Source organism: Mixophyes fleayi, chromosome 1 (assembly GCF_038048845.1).
Source record: "Mixophyes fleayi isolate aMixFle1 chromosome 1, aMixFle1.hap1, whole genome shotgun sequence".
NCBI lineage: Eukaryota > Metazoa > Chordata > Amphibia > Anura > Limnodynastidae > Mixophyes > Mixophyes fleayi.
Window position 1 is genome coordinate 63,080,830 of NC_134402.1, and position 16,972 is coordinate 63,097,801.

The following is a 16,972-nucleotide window of genomic DNA, read 5'->3' on the forward strand; positions in this document are numbered from 1 at the left end:
TGTCATCAAGGACCACAACATTGTGCATGGGAGGGTGGGACCGTGATGACGCAAATCATGTCACCCCTCCTGCACTTGTCCCTCTGGATCTACCAGAGAGGTCAAGAACATAGGCAAGTATGACTTAGCATTTTCATAGCTAGTGTTTCTGTTATAAGAAGGCTCTTATTACAAAAGAACGCTAACCCTGATTGTAAAGCTTACTCATAATGTTATTTAATGGAACAAATAAATACATTTATATAAACATTTGGACACATAGGTTTGCTGTGCATTCTGTAACAGGGACTGCAATAAGCAGTTAAACCGTCCATCTGAAACACCACCACTGTTCTTGTTCACCTACTATGTGTGTTAGTACAGCCACACTCCACATCTGCACCACGACCCGTCCATACCATACATGCCAATCTGTTGAAGCTGGCCAATCTGTTGAAGTTGGCTTCCGGGAGCTGTGGGGGAGGGGGAGGGGAGAGGTGGGCGTGTGGGGGCATAACTTGAAAAACATGTCATTTTGGTCCCGTTAAATGACGCGATTAAGCCCCGCCCCCGATATTCAATGCCATTAATCTCAGCATTTTTTTTAAGGATGCGGGAGTAGTGCCTATTCTTCTGAGAATCCAGGAGGACTCCCCGAAATTCGGGAGCATCCTGGAAATTCCGGGAGAGTAGGCAGGTATGGTCTATACTACAGATAGAGACACTGTTTTCCATGGTAACAGGGCTGAAGAAAGGCTATGAACATTATAATATTTCTATTTTTAACTTTAGTTGCTGTACAGGCATTTGCCCTGCATGAACAAAACTAAACTACATGGAGATGTGCTGATAAAATGAAAAATAAGGCAGCCGTCTCTGAAAACAGGTTTTGTGGAGGCGTACAGTGTTTGGATTTTCTACCTTACTGGTAGTCAGTGTTATAGTATACACAACACTGCATCAATACAATGTTTATGTCTATTTGTGTAAGACAGTAACAGGCAACCTGATACACTTCAGGGGCCGTATGGTGAGGCTCTCTAACCTTCAAAAGGGCCGCAGACTACCCTCCATCTCAGTAATGAGATAAAACAATACATTTAATGAAAGAAAGACACGCCAATCTGTAATAACGTAGCAGCAGGCATTTTACACAAGTGTCACAAACTACAACAAACAAATCTGACAATAAAGCAGGAAGGAGCTGAGGGCCGCAGGTGACGGCCGGGAGTACCACCCGTCACCCATCACCGGTGTGCGGTACGGGAGGGCCGACCGTCGCCCATCAACGGTGTAAGGTACGGGAGGGCCGTCCGTCGCCCATCACCGGTGTAAGGTACGGGAGGGCCGTCCGTCGCCCATCACCGGTGTAAGGTACGGGAGGGCCGTCCGTCGCCCATCACCGGTGTAAGGTACTGGGAGGGCCGTCCGTCGCCCATCACCGGTGTAAGGTACTGGGAGGGCCGTCCGTCGCCCATCACCGGTGTAAGGTATGGGAGGGCCGCCTGTGGCCCATCACCGGTGTAAGGTACGGGAATGCCGGCTGTGGCCCATCACTGGTGTAAGGTATGGGAGGGCCACCCGTTGGCCATCACTGGTGTAAGGTACGGGAATGCCGCCTGTGGCCCATCACTGGTGTAAGGTATGGGAGGGCCACCCGTTGCCCATCACTGGTGTAAGGTATGGGGGGGCCACCTGTTGCCCATCACTGGTGTAAGGTATGGGAGGGCCACCTGTTGCCCATCACTGGTGTAAGGTATGGGAGGGGCCGCCCGTCGTCCATCACTGGTGTAAGGTATAGTATTAGGTTAGTAAATAACTACCTCATTATGTTATATTACACACCTAGAAATCACACCTGATGTCATTACTTCAGTGTTCATTCCTAAAAATTGTGCATTATAAAAGGAATAATTCACTCTGCCCTGTAAATTATGGATATTAGAAATGACTGTGGATTTCTGTAACCTGTGCTGGTTACAGACCTCTTCTGTGACATCCATATCATTCTAGTAGTGAGTGCACACTCCCATGTATTTTCCTATAACAAGCTGCATCTTTCAGAGATCCAGATGCAGCTGTTATTCCCAGTGAGGCAGAGACCTTACAGTGGCCCTGATGCTGGAATGTGGATACCTGCCGTTTGTACTTTAAAAGGTAAAACGTATATGAAAGAGACAACTCTGGAGCAGATAGATGAACAATAGAACAGCCGGAGATGGTTTTGTTGCACTATTACAAAAGGCAGGTTGGACTGGTTGTGTGTTCCTTGTGTCTGTATATGTTTTCATTCACCAAATGAAGCATTACCATTTATTTACAGCAAGGTCTGACAAAAAGCTTCCCCACTAGATTGGCCTTGAACCTCAATAGACTGTATAATGCGATATATTTCCCAAAACATCTAGTGAAACATGTATATGTAACATTTTTACAAAGTTGAAGAAATAAGAAGTAATTTTATTTTTTCTTTCCCACAACCATTTTTAAAGTCTGGTGTATCTAACTACTTTTGCAAAATGTATTAATAAGGTTTTTGTTCTGTTTTTGACTGGACTCACAGAATATAAAGCTATACTAAGCTAATAAAGTTTTAAGAATGATTGAAGATGTATATGAAGTCAACTGCTCCACCTTCAGGACATGTGCGGATGTGCAAATACGATTTCACATACAACCTTGTTGAAATTATAATCAGAGTCTAGTTTGCAACTTCTCCTTCAGCACTAAATGCTGGATTAAAATATATAAAATAAGTATATTCTCTGTGCAAACTATTTTTTTTATTTTATTTTTTGCAGCAAACATTCCTAAGTGGACAAAACAGAACATATACAACAGTATATAGTTAAGGAAACTAAGGACAAAGGCACAATAAATACAATTTGTCCTCCTTTTCATATTTTCTATATATTTACAACAAAAAAAACTGTGTTGAGAGCAAACATATAAATGTTAAGTTCCATCCAAAAAATATAGAAATATTAAAAGTGTGTGTGTGTGTGTGTGTGTGTGTGTGTGTGTGTGTACACAGATGCGGATGAGTGGACAGCTATAAGGGCCAACATAGTCACTAATGAAAGGGAATGCATATTAACTCCTCTACTGCCGTTACTACGTCTCCACCAGGCTTCATAAACTATACCCTACACACAGCATCAGACACTGGAGAGACAGTCCTCCTGGCTTTCTTGCATTTCTGGTGAGAATATCCCAATTTTTGCAAGTGACATCAAAAAAGTATTTTTAACTACAACCCATATCAATGTCATCTGCTCCCAAACACTCTTTGTTGCCTCTGCTTGACCCTACTGCTACTAGGCATTAGCTGGCCCTCAACTGGAGGTTTTCCACCTTCCCACCAACCTGTACTTAGCATTTTATGGCACGCACACCAGATGAAGTATGGCCGCATTTTAAACTACCGTATTATTACCAACCTGTCTGTAAAACCAGCAAGACTTGGTCCACACACTTCAATATGAGATTGCTCCATAGATGGTTTACTGCCCGCTGACCTCCTGGACATCATTCTGCATATGCCGAACCACAGCAACAATCAGAACTCGGCTTCTGGTGCAAGTTAATCAGACGCCTCATTGGTTGCTATCCTTTACTGCAAGTTTTACTTGTAACTAGTATGTTTGTAAATCACCCTTCTGTGTAAGGCTGGGTACACACTACAGGGAACTTCTTCTGATGTGATATCGTTAATGATTTTACCAACGACTGAAAGTCCAGATCAGCAGCCGATTCATGTGTACGCACTATACACGTTTACAAGACTTACCTTCCGATTTGTGCTCTTCATCTGTCATAACCAACGGCTGAAAAGATCGTGACTCTAAACTCTATGGAGATCTCGACACTGCTGGTCAATTTGTCAGACATCTTCCAGTGTTTATAGAGATTTTTAGTCCATATATAAAATCAAAACACAATGTGCTTTGGAACCATAAAACATGATTGTTGGAGCGTATACACTAATGCGATATCTGACCCAACGGTCATTTATCATGTGATTTTGCACAAAATCCGGTAAAAAACCTGTAGTGTGAACCCTGCCTAAGTCTGACTATGCCACTACTACAGAAGAACTCCAGTTCTCAGGCACCATTCATAAAACTACTGACTCAAACCACTACTACATTTTCTCAATGACTAACAGTGGTTTAGTAAATCATCTTAGAACCATTATAAGGACTATATATATATTCAAATACATAGTTTTGCTACTTATTTATATTAAATACCAGAATCTCACATGCACCAAACAGTCAGTAACGCACTCCTAACATTCACATAAAAATGAACAGATCTTCCACTGGCAACGTCAGCATAGAAGGGAAAATAAGCACATTACTTATAATCAGTTATTTTCTAGACATGGGAACTGCACAACTGAAATGCAAACAAGACTGTTCACTTATTGCTACTAAACTAAACACTGTACATTGCCTCTACTACTGTCCTTACATGGAAACACATCTTCCTCTGAAAACAAAACAAAAAATGAGTTAAGTCTAAGGTGTAATTATAACCGAATCTGCTTTTAGTATGGGTACATTCCTCCATACGCTCTCCCCCCAGAGTAAACACTCTGAAAACATATGCTAAGATTATGTGTAAACATATTTGTCACTTTGCAAAAATTTGTGTTTAGAGTTGAATGTAAATGTGCGTGCTGTAGTGCTGCTGCTGTGGCAGACTTACTGGAGAAACCAGGCACAAAACACGTCCTTAAAAGGCCATATAATTAAACCTTAACCAAGACAATGCAGCTCAATAAGAAGACAATCTGCAAGCATCGGAAAATGTCACAAGGCTATATAGCCATAGAAAAGGGAGTTTACAGCACCTGGGACACTCATTCTTCTTGGACTGCACTAATGGAAAGGTCTGAGTATTAGTGGCCCGGTCTATACATATGTGAGCACTGCATTCACTACACAGCCATGGCAAAAGTCATGACACAGGATGAACATTAACACTTGCCTTATGCCTAATGGGAATGAGAATGTCAATTAATTACCAAGTGATTAAGCAAATGTGGGGGTATAATTACTAAACTGCAGGTTTGAAAAAGTGGAGATGTTGCCTATAGCAACCAATCAGATTCTAGCCATCATTTTGTAAAATGTACTAAATGAATGATAGCTAGAAACTGATTGGTTGCTGTAGGCAACATCTCCACTATTTCAAACCTGCAGTTTAGTAAATAGACCCCTTGGTATTGGCACAATAGAGAAAATGCTGCTAAAAATATTGCACAATAAAAGATGCAATGCCAGTGTTAATGGTAATGAAGCAAAGAGATGTGCAGCTGATGCATGCTCTTCTAACTTACTTAGAATCCCAAACATTGGTCACTTGTACACAACACAAAGGGATCGGTGTTTGTAGATACTAGTGACAATGTCTCCCACAGGAAATGACAACTAGTTGTTGAACTTGGGAAGTTGTGTCATGTGGTGATGAAGATGTGGAAAGAGTCTGGCAAAGGCCAAGAAAGCTGCCAATCCAGGAAATGTAAGCCACACATACGGTAAAAGTCAGAAAACTGAAAATTATTGTAATGGAAAAAGCTGCATCTGCTTTATACACAGATATTATTACAACACATATTGATCACTTTCTTACTGTTTATACTCAGGCTCATGACAAAACAGTTAGGTAGTTAGGATCAATATATGGGTGTCAATGTATGAGGTTCTAGAGTGTCCAACAAAAAGTCATGCCAGGTTCTTCATCATCAATGGCATCATCATCATCATCATCTTCACTACTATTGGCTTCAGCACTTTTGCATAAAGAGGAACTGAACATATCTAGGACAGGGGAAACATCATTTCTGTTATATCATAAAGGTGCCGATACACAGAGATTCATGCAGCCAATGCGGCCTTTTTAGAACAAAAAAAAAGAAGCAAGGATCCAAACAAAAAAAACAAAAGAGACCGAGACCAGCGAATCTGATTAATATCTCAAAGAGATCGATAAGATTGAATGTGTAATGTGTGTGCAGTGTAACTTCACATTTGTGTGAAGCCAAACTAGACACAGATTAGGTAGCTTAAAGTTCAGGTTATGTAAGATATCTACCCAGGTGTTGGCAGCATTAAAGCTGCACTACCCACCTAGGTGGCCCCTTTCCCTAGGCAGAACCCTCGGAAATGCAGCGACATACATTCTTGAATTATTTTACTGCATAAGTCATACAAAAGAAAGAAAACAACAAAAAAAGTGCAGACTAGACAAACCTATATGGTTTATGTAGCATAAATATTTTATGTTTCTTTGATCTAAAAAAAAAAAAAAAAAAAAATCTCATCACAATACTAAAGCTGGGTACACACTACAGAAATTTCGACCAACTTTTTATGCCGAACGATTTTACATGCGACCGATGGTACGATCGCTTGGTCCATGGACTGCATACACACTAGCCTTGTTTAGGACGATAAAGGGAAGAGCGGACGTCCCGTTAGCGACTTTTTACAGCCATGTTGTCGTGAGCAATGACTGTAATTTCATACTCACTGTTGTGGATCGGTCGGAAGTTTATACACACCACACAGCGGAAACGAGATTGGAACGAAAATATTAAACGGTACGACCAACCAATCGTCCATTTGGGCAGACTTTCGACCATCGTGTCACTGCACACACTGACCCGACTTTTGAACGAGCGGTCGTATGTCGGCTGATTGAGCCGATTATTGGACGAAAACCGTGTAATGTGTACCTAGCTTAAAACATTACCAATTCAACCAGGTGATCTTTTCCCCTGTTACTCAAGATAAAGACGAAGCCCTTCTTGCCTCCCAACATCAAACTATTTACTCAACAGACCCCTTCCATCATATACGGCTTACTCTTTATTTGCAGCTCTAATTCCCCATCCTTCTGGCTTTTCCCAATTCTTTCTTCCATAACAAACTATTGGCGTCCTTCTACGTGCTACTGTCCTTTCACCTGTTCTACACCACAATCTCTCTAGGTCAGCTGGAACCTTCACTTGATGCCTTCCATCAAAAGTATTCTTATCAAACGCTTTCATTTTCTTCTGCTGGAGTCAGTGGTTTCATTCATTATTATTATAGATGTAACTGCTACAGATGTCCGTCACTTTCACAACATAACCTTTAGCCAAACAAACACTGCCCTACCCTTGCCGTCATGCTACATTTTCATCTTTGTAGATTTTTACTTTATCAGCTGGGTCAGTGTGACCCTAATTCTGTTATTTATCTTTAGTTCTCACCTTCCATTACCATCCTTATTGGGGATGATCTCCAACACTGTCTCCTCCCTTCCATTCACTCTCTATTTTATGACCAATACCAGTAAGTGTATTTCAGTTGTCTGAGCTCTAAGGTTTGCCTATTTTTGGACAATCAATCCCACCATTGTCACCTCCTAACCCTGTCTATCTTTAGCACATCAGTTTGACCTTTCAGCACAATGGAAGGGACTGAGAATAGGATTCAAAATGCCTGGAGTGAAATGTGAAACCCTTAGGTTCTACTAGCCATTATCATCCACACACTCACACGCGTTATATCATCCACACACTCACACGCGTTATATCATCCACACACACACACGCGTTATATCATCCACACACACACACGCGTTATATCATCCACACACACACACGCGTTATATCATCCACACACACACACGCGTTATATCATCCACACACACACACGCGTTATATCATCCACACACTCACACGCGTTATATCATCCACACACTCACACGCGTTATATCATCCACACACTCACACGCGTTATATCATCCACACACTCACACGCGTTATATCATCCACACACTCACACGCGTTATATCATCCACACACTCACACGCGTTATATCATCCACACACTCACACACGTTATATCATCCACACACTCACACATTGTATGCAATAGTAACCAAAAAAACAACAACACAATGGCAGAGTAATCTAAACCAGACTATTACTGCAAAGCTATTTTGCCATCATGTCATAAGAAAGTGTACCAACACTTCAGTTATAGAAAAAAATGAATGATAGGAAAATTAAATGAGTCAATATACAAAAATATCTGCAGGGCCAATGCAAAAGTATAGATCTTTCTGCATTCATTTGCTGAATGGTATTAAAACAAAGGGCCATCTCTTATCATCAAGAGAAAAGCTCAACTGTTAAAGGTTCTACTGGAAAAATATATGTAAAATATCTGCTATATAGAATGCTTCATATACAACATACGGTGATACTGAAAGCACTACTATAGAGACATGCTGATCCAGAGTGTAACTAGTGATGTGAACAGTTAAATGTCATAAATGTATAAAGTTTCTGTATTTACAGCAAATACAAAACAGATCCAGGTCCTGTAAAGACAGACCAGCTAATCTTCCAATTCTTTCAAAACCGCATTATGTTCAGTTATTATAGATTCCTGAATGCGAATAAACAGATTTTGATGATAGCATTAGTAGAGGAGTGTCCATTTCAGCAGTTCGGCCTGAGTGTATTTGATGAGTGTGCCCATTCACTGGTACCAGAGCTGAACCAGCAAAACGTTCAATGGGGGGAAAATGCTGAATATGCTGAAGAGAGACATGGTCTGATTAAGCTACAAAAGCTGCTTTTAAACTGTAGATAAATATGTATAATCAATGACGCAGGACAGACTGCATCCCTATGGAAAATTGTATAGTCATAAAATCTTTTATGATGGAAGAAGACCTAATTAGACTCATAGAATATAATCTAACCATCTGTGCAAGGGGACCAAGAAGACTACTCTGAAAGTCAACCTTAATTAGAAAAAGAGGACACCCACCTCTCTGAAGAGGACATATCAGTACCCTAAAAACCATACAAATGGGAACAATAATACTGGTGCACAGCCAACTTAAAAAAAAAGATACTGTAAAACCATGTTTTGTCATGTTTCTAGTAGTTTGGAAAATGAAAGCAAATGTCTGATTGGTCAATATGGGTTACAACACCTTTTCCCAGAATGACCTGACACCAATCTTTATACACCCACCCCCAATAGCTTCTCAAAGTGACAAGCTAAGTCTAGGAAGGTATACTAAGTAAATATCTGGAAACTAAAATAAACTTCTGATGAGTAAGACACAGAGAATATTATGTTAAACGCAATTATATTGCACAGTAAAATAAAACACACAGATAAATTAAGAACACATTTTATGAAATACTACATGACTATAAACACAATGATATCTCCGAGAGTATGTGCCTCTCTAATCGCCTCGGAAGCAGTGTGAATTCTCATTACTTACAGGTTTGTCTTCGTAAAAGAGGTAATATCTTTATTTGTAGCACGCAGGCTTAATTGTCAAGCAACATTAATCGCTCTCTAAGCTCGCTCATACTTTCTTAAAACATTACACGAACATTATGAATTGTAGTTAGTGGTATATAAAACACAATGACCACCCACAGTTCTTCCTAAGAGTAACAAAAAAAATTCTAGAGCAAGGGAAGTGTTGGGGTTACCTATAGCAACCATGCAAACTTAATTTCCCAAACTGAACATGACAGTATCATCAACTTTTCCCTTTGCATCAATTCTCATAAATGTCCCTGACTATTTCAATTCCATAGAAACATGTAATTTAATGGAGATCTGCTGAGAAGCTTAACCCTGCATGCACAGGTTGGGGTATTAATGTAGTTTCATACAAATAGGACAGTACAGGACATATAATGACACATAAAAGGTCAGCGTAGCTCCATTTTCCTATCCTTCATTCTCCTAGACACATCTTATACAGTAACAAAGAAGGTTACAATTCTGCTTTAATGTCAGATTGAAAGATGCTGACATTAAAAGTCAGCCAGAAATTGAGGAGCCCAACATTAATTAAAGATCACACTGCTTTACAGAGAACGGTGTTCAGGGGCATAACAATGACACCCAGAGCAGGTTGCAAAACCATGTGTAGTTTTACTGGGCAGTACCCAGAGAGAGCATAAAACGGTCATACATCAGTTATTCCTAGAATTCTTTATTCCCCAATCTGTGCACAAGATACTGGTAGGGTAATAAGAGCAGTGACAATGGGGTAATAACTGGGCTGTGGAATGTACCGCTCATTGTGAACAATTATACACAGATCATTGTAGGTGATCAAATGTTAGTACTTAGTCTGTATAATATATGGAAATGAAAGCCATTATTTGTATAATCGTATTCCCGACGCACTTGGCTCGAAGCGTCTGGAAATGGCTCTCATATTTGTGAAATATAGCATTGCCTTATTAATAAATGTGGTCTATGAAACATTGCTATCCACAGCATACAAGAGAAGCTTCACATTGTATAATCTAGCTCCGAACAGTATTCATATGAACCTTTATAAGAAAAACAGTGCTGCCCAAAAATATTCACACATATTCAAACATTTACAAACATTGACATTCTCACAACTAGACATCTCTACCTTTCTTAAGAGGACGCCAGTACCTTAGAGGTCCTTTAACTTCCCATAACCTCCAAATGTTTATTTCTAGACTCACTGGAAAGTTAACTATTAATGGCTCACAGCCTACAGATGCATTTCTTGGGATAGATGACACACGTTCACAGGTGTTTTTTACATTTATTTCAACAATGCCCAACACAACATTATACACTGAATTTGGCCAAAAGTAAGCAAAAAAACACAAACAAAAAATGTACTAACCTCAAGATATCAGTTGAAGATGATCCACTCTAATGCTTAATATCCAACATTGATCAAACCTTTCCCATGCTAATAAAAAAAAGAAAGAAAGTCTTTCAGAAAACACAGTACAACTAGTTAATATTAAATATTCTAATGCCATTCTATACATAACCTATTTACAGAAAAGTACACACAATCAATCAATGTTAATAAAGGCAGATGGTTTTACTGTTATTATAGACTACAGCCCTTTATTTATTAACCTTAATTTATAGAGCTGCAACATATGACGCAGTACTTTACAGAGAAAGTGTAATCATCAGTCCCTGCCTCAATGGAGGTTGCAGTCTGCATTATCTGCCACACAAACATTAATCTACCGGTATGGACTGTGGGAGAAAACAGGAGCACCTGGAGGAAATGCGTGCAAACACGGTGAGCACATACAAACTGCACACAGAGTGTCCTGGAAGGACTAGAAAGTAATTGGTCCATCAACCAAGCTGGTGTAGGAGGATTTATGACTCTTTCCATCATTCATCAACATCATCATCATTTATTTATATAGCACCAGCAAATTCCATAGCGCTTTACAATTGGGATCACACATTAATAAAACAATACTGGGTAATACAGACAGACAGAGAGGTAAGAGGTCCCTGTCCGCAAGCTTGCAATCTATGGGACAATGGGAGTTTGATACACAAGGGTAAGTGCTACATCATATTGCACATTGGTCCAGCCAGAATGCAAAGGTAAAAGGTATTGAGTGTGTTGTATGATTGTTATAAGCTTGTACAACATGTGTGTCCTTTAAGAACATTTAATAGCATTGTTCAGCTTCAGTGCCATGCAGGACTTGGGTGATGAAGACACATGATTGGTTAGCTGCAATACCCACACAAACCCATGCATTGAAACCACATGCCTCTCTCCTAGCCTTCATTCTCAGGAGAGTTCACGGCATCGGCTGAAAAGACCATGACCCTATAAACCAGGGGTAGGCAACCTGCGGCTCTCCAGGTGTTGTGAAACTCCAAGTCCCAGCATGCTTTGCCAGTAGATAACAGCAGATAGGTGGCAAGGCATGCTGGGATTTGTAGTTTTACAACACCTGGAGAGCCGCAGGCTGCCTACCCCTGCTATAAACTCTATGGAGATCATGACCATGAGTGCATACACACTACATGATTAATAGGTGATTGAAAAGAGATTATCAATCATGCCAACCAACCAAATGAAACAACAATCAGTACTTTGGGACGACTTCCGTTCATCGTGGAAGTATACACTCTAACACTATATCTGACCAAAACGGTCGTCCCAAAGTACTGATTGTTGTTTCATTTGGTTGGTTGGCATGCTTGATAATCTCTTTTCACAGCCACAGTACTGATTTAGGCTAGCTACACACTGGATGATTGACTGAAAAACCTCCAGTGTGTAGCTAGCCTAAATCAGTACTGTGGCTGTGTGGACACACTGTTCTATTACCCAAAAGAAAAACAACCACCATTGGGCGCTAACGGGTAAATAATCTAGGGTGCGTCATCAACCGCAGCTGCAACAATAAGCAAATACTGGATTGCTAATAAACTCAAATAAAAGAAAAAACAGAAAAGCGCTGGTTGAAATGAAATTAAAATTGAATATAGCTGTTTGTGTACCTTCAAATATTAATGGGATCATTCCCTAATACAGATGGCTGGATTTTGATTTCTTGACTCTTCTATACTTGAAACAAGAGGTGCTTTACATAGTGCTTTTTTCATCCAAATCTAAAGATTCTATTGAGGTTTGCAGTTTAACCTTTGAATTAAGTGACTGCTATATCAGTCTCAGCATGCTTTGGACTTATGGAATTACTCCTGAATAACGCTTTCTGTTATAGAGATGAATACCATCTTTTCAGTCTGGATATCTATTGATATAATACCATCAATCATCGAAAGGATTCTGGATATTTGGAGGTCCAATTATTTGTATTTACAAGAATGACCCAATGACATTAGATAATTACCATCAGGGATTCATAGCATTTAGCTTTTTATTATTGTTTTTTCACTTGACAATATTGTGATTAGTTTATTGTATGGCTATTATTATTTGATCCTTCAAATAATTTTAAATGTTTTATATAATTAAATGTTAAAAGTTTAAGCTATATTCAATTTTAATTTCATTTCAACCAGCGCTTTTCTGTTTTTCTTTTATTTGTGTTCTATTACCCCAATGTTTTTCTCTATGTATTGAATGTATATCTTTGCAACCTTTTATAAGACACATGGGTAGCATATGTTATTATACTTAATGTATCAATATGCTATAACTTTATTTGTTCATCCATCATCACAAATACATGTGTGTTAAATTGCTTAACAGAAATAAGTGACAATATGGTTTATCCTATAATGGTGTCTTTTTAAAAACCTGATTATGCTGTATTTGCTCAATACCAAGACAAAGCAAGTGTGCTACGAAACACATTGAGATCTGCAAATAAACATGTTAAAAGTTAGATTCACACTAATAATGCACAAACTGATTACCAAAGTATCCCTATTTTGGATATTGGAGGGTTGGCAGACAAGCCCTTAATTCTCATCTTTACAGTACTGGGATTTATACACTTAAAAAAATTACGGTCTGGTTATATAATAAAGTGCTTGTAATCTCCGCGGGCAGCTGAAGTCATTAAAAAGAGTACACACTCTAATAAAACAATCTTATTTAATTTTCTAAAAGATTATATATACACACACATCTCACATTCACACTAAGTTTATACACTGTAGTTTCAAAAAAGCTATCGCATTTGTCTTTTGTGGACTTTTTCCATTTAAAAGGGTTTCTATGTGAAAATAGAACCTCTAACCTGTTTGTTTATACACTATGCAATATACTGCCTAGTATATAGCAACTGTGCACCAAATCCACCTTTTACCACAGACCCCCTTCACTAACCCAATGTCATTGGGTTCTTCACACTATTGTATTCAGAACCAATGATGTGAATACAATGATGCGACAGAAACAGTAAGTGCTACAGTGGGCAAACAAATAATTCAGCCCGTTGGATTTATTTGTGAATTCTTACCACTGGTAAACATAAAATAATAATATAATATTCCTTAAATACACCTAAATAAACCTTGGTGCAATATGTTGTCTTCAGAGGTCCCAAGTGATTGTCTATCTGTGAATCAAGTGTTTCAATTGGTTTAAAAATAAATACACCCGAGACACCAGCTGGTCAGTGTATATCCAAAGAGGCTCCCCATGAAGATCAAAGAACATTCAAAACAAAATTAGAATCAAGGTTATTGAAAACCATCAATCAAGGAAAGAATACTACAAGATTTCAAAGACTTAAGACCTTGTCCAGAATAGGCCGCTTTCCAAACCAGAGCATCCATTAGAGAAGGTTACTTTAAAAGGGAGATCACTGGGGGCTTAGGGCAGCTCTGAGATAGTTCTTGTCTATAGAAGAAATGAGGGACACTATCCTTGGTACAATAGTCTGGAAACATCAGAAATGTGTGCTTTATGGGAAGGTGGCACAAAGAAAACCACTTGTGGAAAAAAAAAAAAAAAAAAAAAGGACACAGAAAACGTGTAGTGTCCTAGTCAAAGTCCAGACCTCATTCTGCGGACTGATTTGAACTGATCGAACCAATGTATACTTATTTGAGAATAGAGCAAATGCTTACAGATAACACAATGGTTACATTTTTAATCTGCAACCAAACAACAGTTACTTTCTTGAAGTCTAAATTTGCATTGAACTGCATCAACAAGGCTTTACTCAAGCTACTGTAGAATGGCCAGGCCAAGGATAATAAACACAAGTTGCCTTGAGATGGCAGATTTCTGTTACAGAAAAACAAAACTCAATTCAACGCATTTTGCTGAAAAGTGAATAACTACAATTGCAGAGTGCATATTGAAACATCTGGTAAAAACTAGACAAATGTAAATACTATGCACATTTTTTTACAGTTTAAGAAAGTATAATCTATCATAGGAAACAGTATTGTTAATGGAAATCTATTAGAATTTTGAACACCAATTATATATTGTAGTTTTAGTATTGTTAATACTTTATATGTTAGGGATGTGCACCGGACACTTTTGGTGTCTCGTGTTTTGGATTCGGATTTGCTTGAGGTTTTGGGTTCGGATTTGTTTCGCAAAACACCTGACGAAAGGTTTTGGTTCGGATTTATTTTGAAAAAAACATAAAAATTGCTAAAAACCAGTTTTGTGGGTTTTTTTTTTCACTTCTACGCTATTATTAACCTCAATAACATTCAATAACAATCATTTCCACTAATTTCCAGTCTATAATTGGACCTCACAATATTGTTTTTAGGCCAAAAGGTTGCACCGAGGTAGCTGGAGCACATAATGCCAAAAAAAGAGGTACAAGATGGAATTGTTCTGGGCCCTCCCTCCCACCCCTCGCGAGATTCGACGCGAGACTTGGACGACAGAGCCTCGTTTTCAATTTTTTGCCTGCCGGAAATATCCGAACAGTGCTCGGATCCCGTTCGGATCCGCACTGTTCGGGTGGGCTCGGATTAGCGGAATCCGAGCCCGCTCATCTCTACTTTATGTTCCTCTTATTTAACACATACTATACAAAAGTGTAGGCGGTCAGAGGAAAATATGATTTCTATGGCAATCATATCAAACCACATATTCATACTACAACCTGGGTAGATGCTCCAACATCTATTCAGTTTCCTATGCGTTTTTGCCTTTGATGAACAAAGGCAAAATTGTGACGGCACCCTTATAGCATGCAAGACTTGTCTACTACCTGAAAGAAATATATTAAGGCTGCATTAGTATACAGCACCATCTGTAAACTGGGACCAAATAGCAGTGAGAAAAAGACCAAATCTATTATTAAAATAAAATAATAAAAAAAAGTTGTGACACCATCTAGCATCTGTCCATGGATGGATCGTGGTGGTGGTGGTGGAATTACACCTGGGCTTGAGATTGGAACATGTAAAATAGGAGTCTGTTATTTCACATAATAATTCAGTTGAATGCTTTGATGCAGAAAAGAACAGAGTTATTAAGACCTGGCACAAGCAGGCAGATGTGGTTTATGGCAGTTTACGGATATTGCGTTGCACAGAAACCCATGCAGACATACAGGTAACTTCATTTTCATGATTTTGCATATAAAAAAGTATTGGATTATCATTCATTCACCAAGATGAGCAACCTGTCATCTTAACAAATACATAATATAAACTAATCTACATAGTTGGAACAAGAAAAACAAAACTTCCTTTACAGTCCTATTTACATTACACCTAGGTGCCCATCCACAGCCAGAAACACAGTTTCCTGGAAATTTAGTAAAATTACAATGTTAAAATTGAACTTCAAAGGAAACAATCCTAAATAGTGAGCATGGGACTCTTCTTGGTGGAGTCCTCGCTAATATAACAGTTTAATTAGTTCTAGATTGCTCAATTTAACAAAATTATATTGGTTTCCTATGAATATTGGTGAATGTGTAGGTAAAGAATTGTGCACTGGAGAGGGGAATAACCAAAGGACTGCACCGACGATCTTTAGTCTCTACGATTCAATCTCATGAGATTAATTACTTAGTAAACACAGTTCTAGTTTATGCTAGTTTGCAGGATAACTCTCCCGAGATTACCTCTGTGAAATCTCATTACACTGGTTACTCATCTCGATTCAATGATGTACGCAGGAATCACAGAGCTGGGTGCACGTGGTGCAGACTGCTGCCCCCCCCCCCCCCTCTGATTTGGTTGTGCTGTATATGTGTCCTCCCGCATTGTGTGGAGGAGGTCATGTGATCCGGGCAAATAATGAAATCAAGTTCAGTAATAGTAATGCACTTAAACAAAAAAAGACACTGAACTCCACTTTAAAACACCAATCTTCACCCTTGGCCCCAGATTTCATTCAATCAGAGCTGAGATTTGAGTGAAGTCTGGTGGGACATAAAAGAGAGATTAAGAAAAGGGGCCACTGGGGTATAAAGCAGAGGAAAGAACCGACAAGCCATAAAGCAGAAAGAAGCTGAGGGCCACAGGTGAAGGGTTGGCAGAACGCATGGGGCCCTGGGCCAGGTGGTGATTGGCTGCTTGGCCAATATTCCCCTTTTCTGCACAATTACAAAAACAACAAAAGTAATCAGATATCAAAAAGAAGGAACATTCAATAGTGATTACTTTGCCACTTTCTATGTTAATTTACCTATTAGAGGCACTATTACATTTGGGTTTACTGAAAATATTTCACTT

At 39.1% G+C, this 16,972-nt stretch overlaps 1 protein-coding gene across 3 annotated transcripts in view; it reads right to left on the minus strand.

Moving 5' to 3' along the window:
* FRYL (FRY like transcription coactivator) overlaps positions 1–16,972 on the minus strand; it is a 221,377-nt gene that overhangs the window by 183,079 nt on the left and 21,326 nt on the right. For 2 of the 3 annotated variants that reach the window (XM_075195469.1, XM_075195453.1), the window contains exon 2: positions 10,692–10,760. The exons of the other annotated variant lie outside the window; for it this stretch is intronic. The gene's annotated coding sequence lies outside the window, so the exon portion shown is untranslated. The remainder of the gene's footprint in view (positions 1–10,691; positions 10,761–16,972) is intronic. 3 annotated transcript variants of the gene reach the window in all.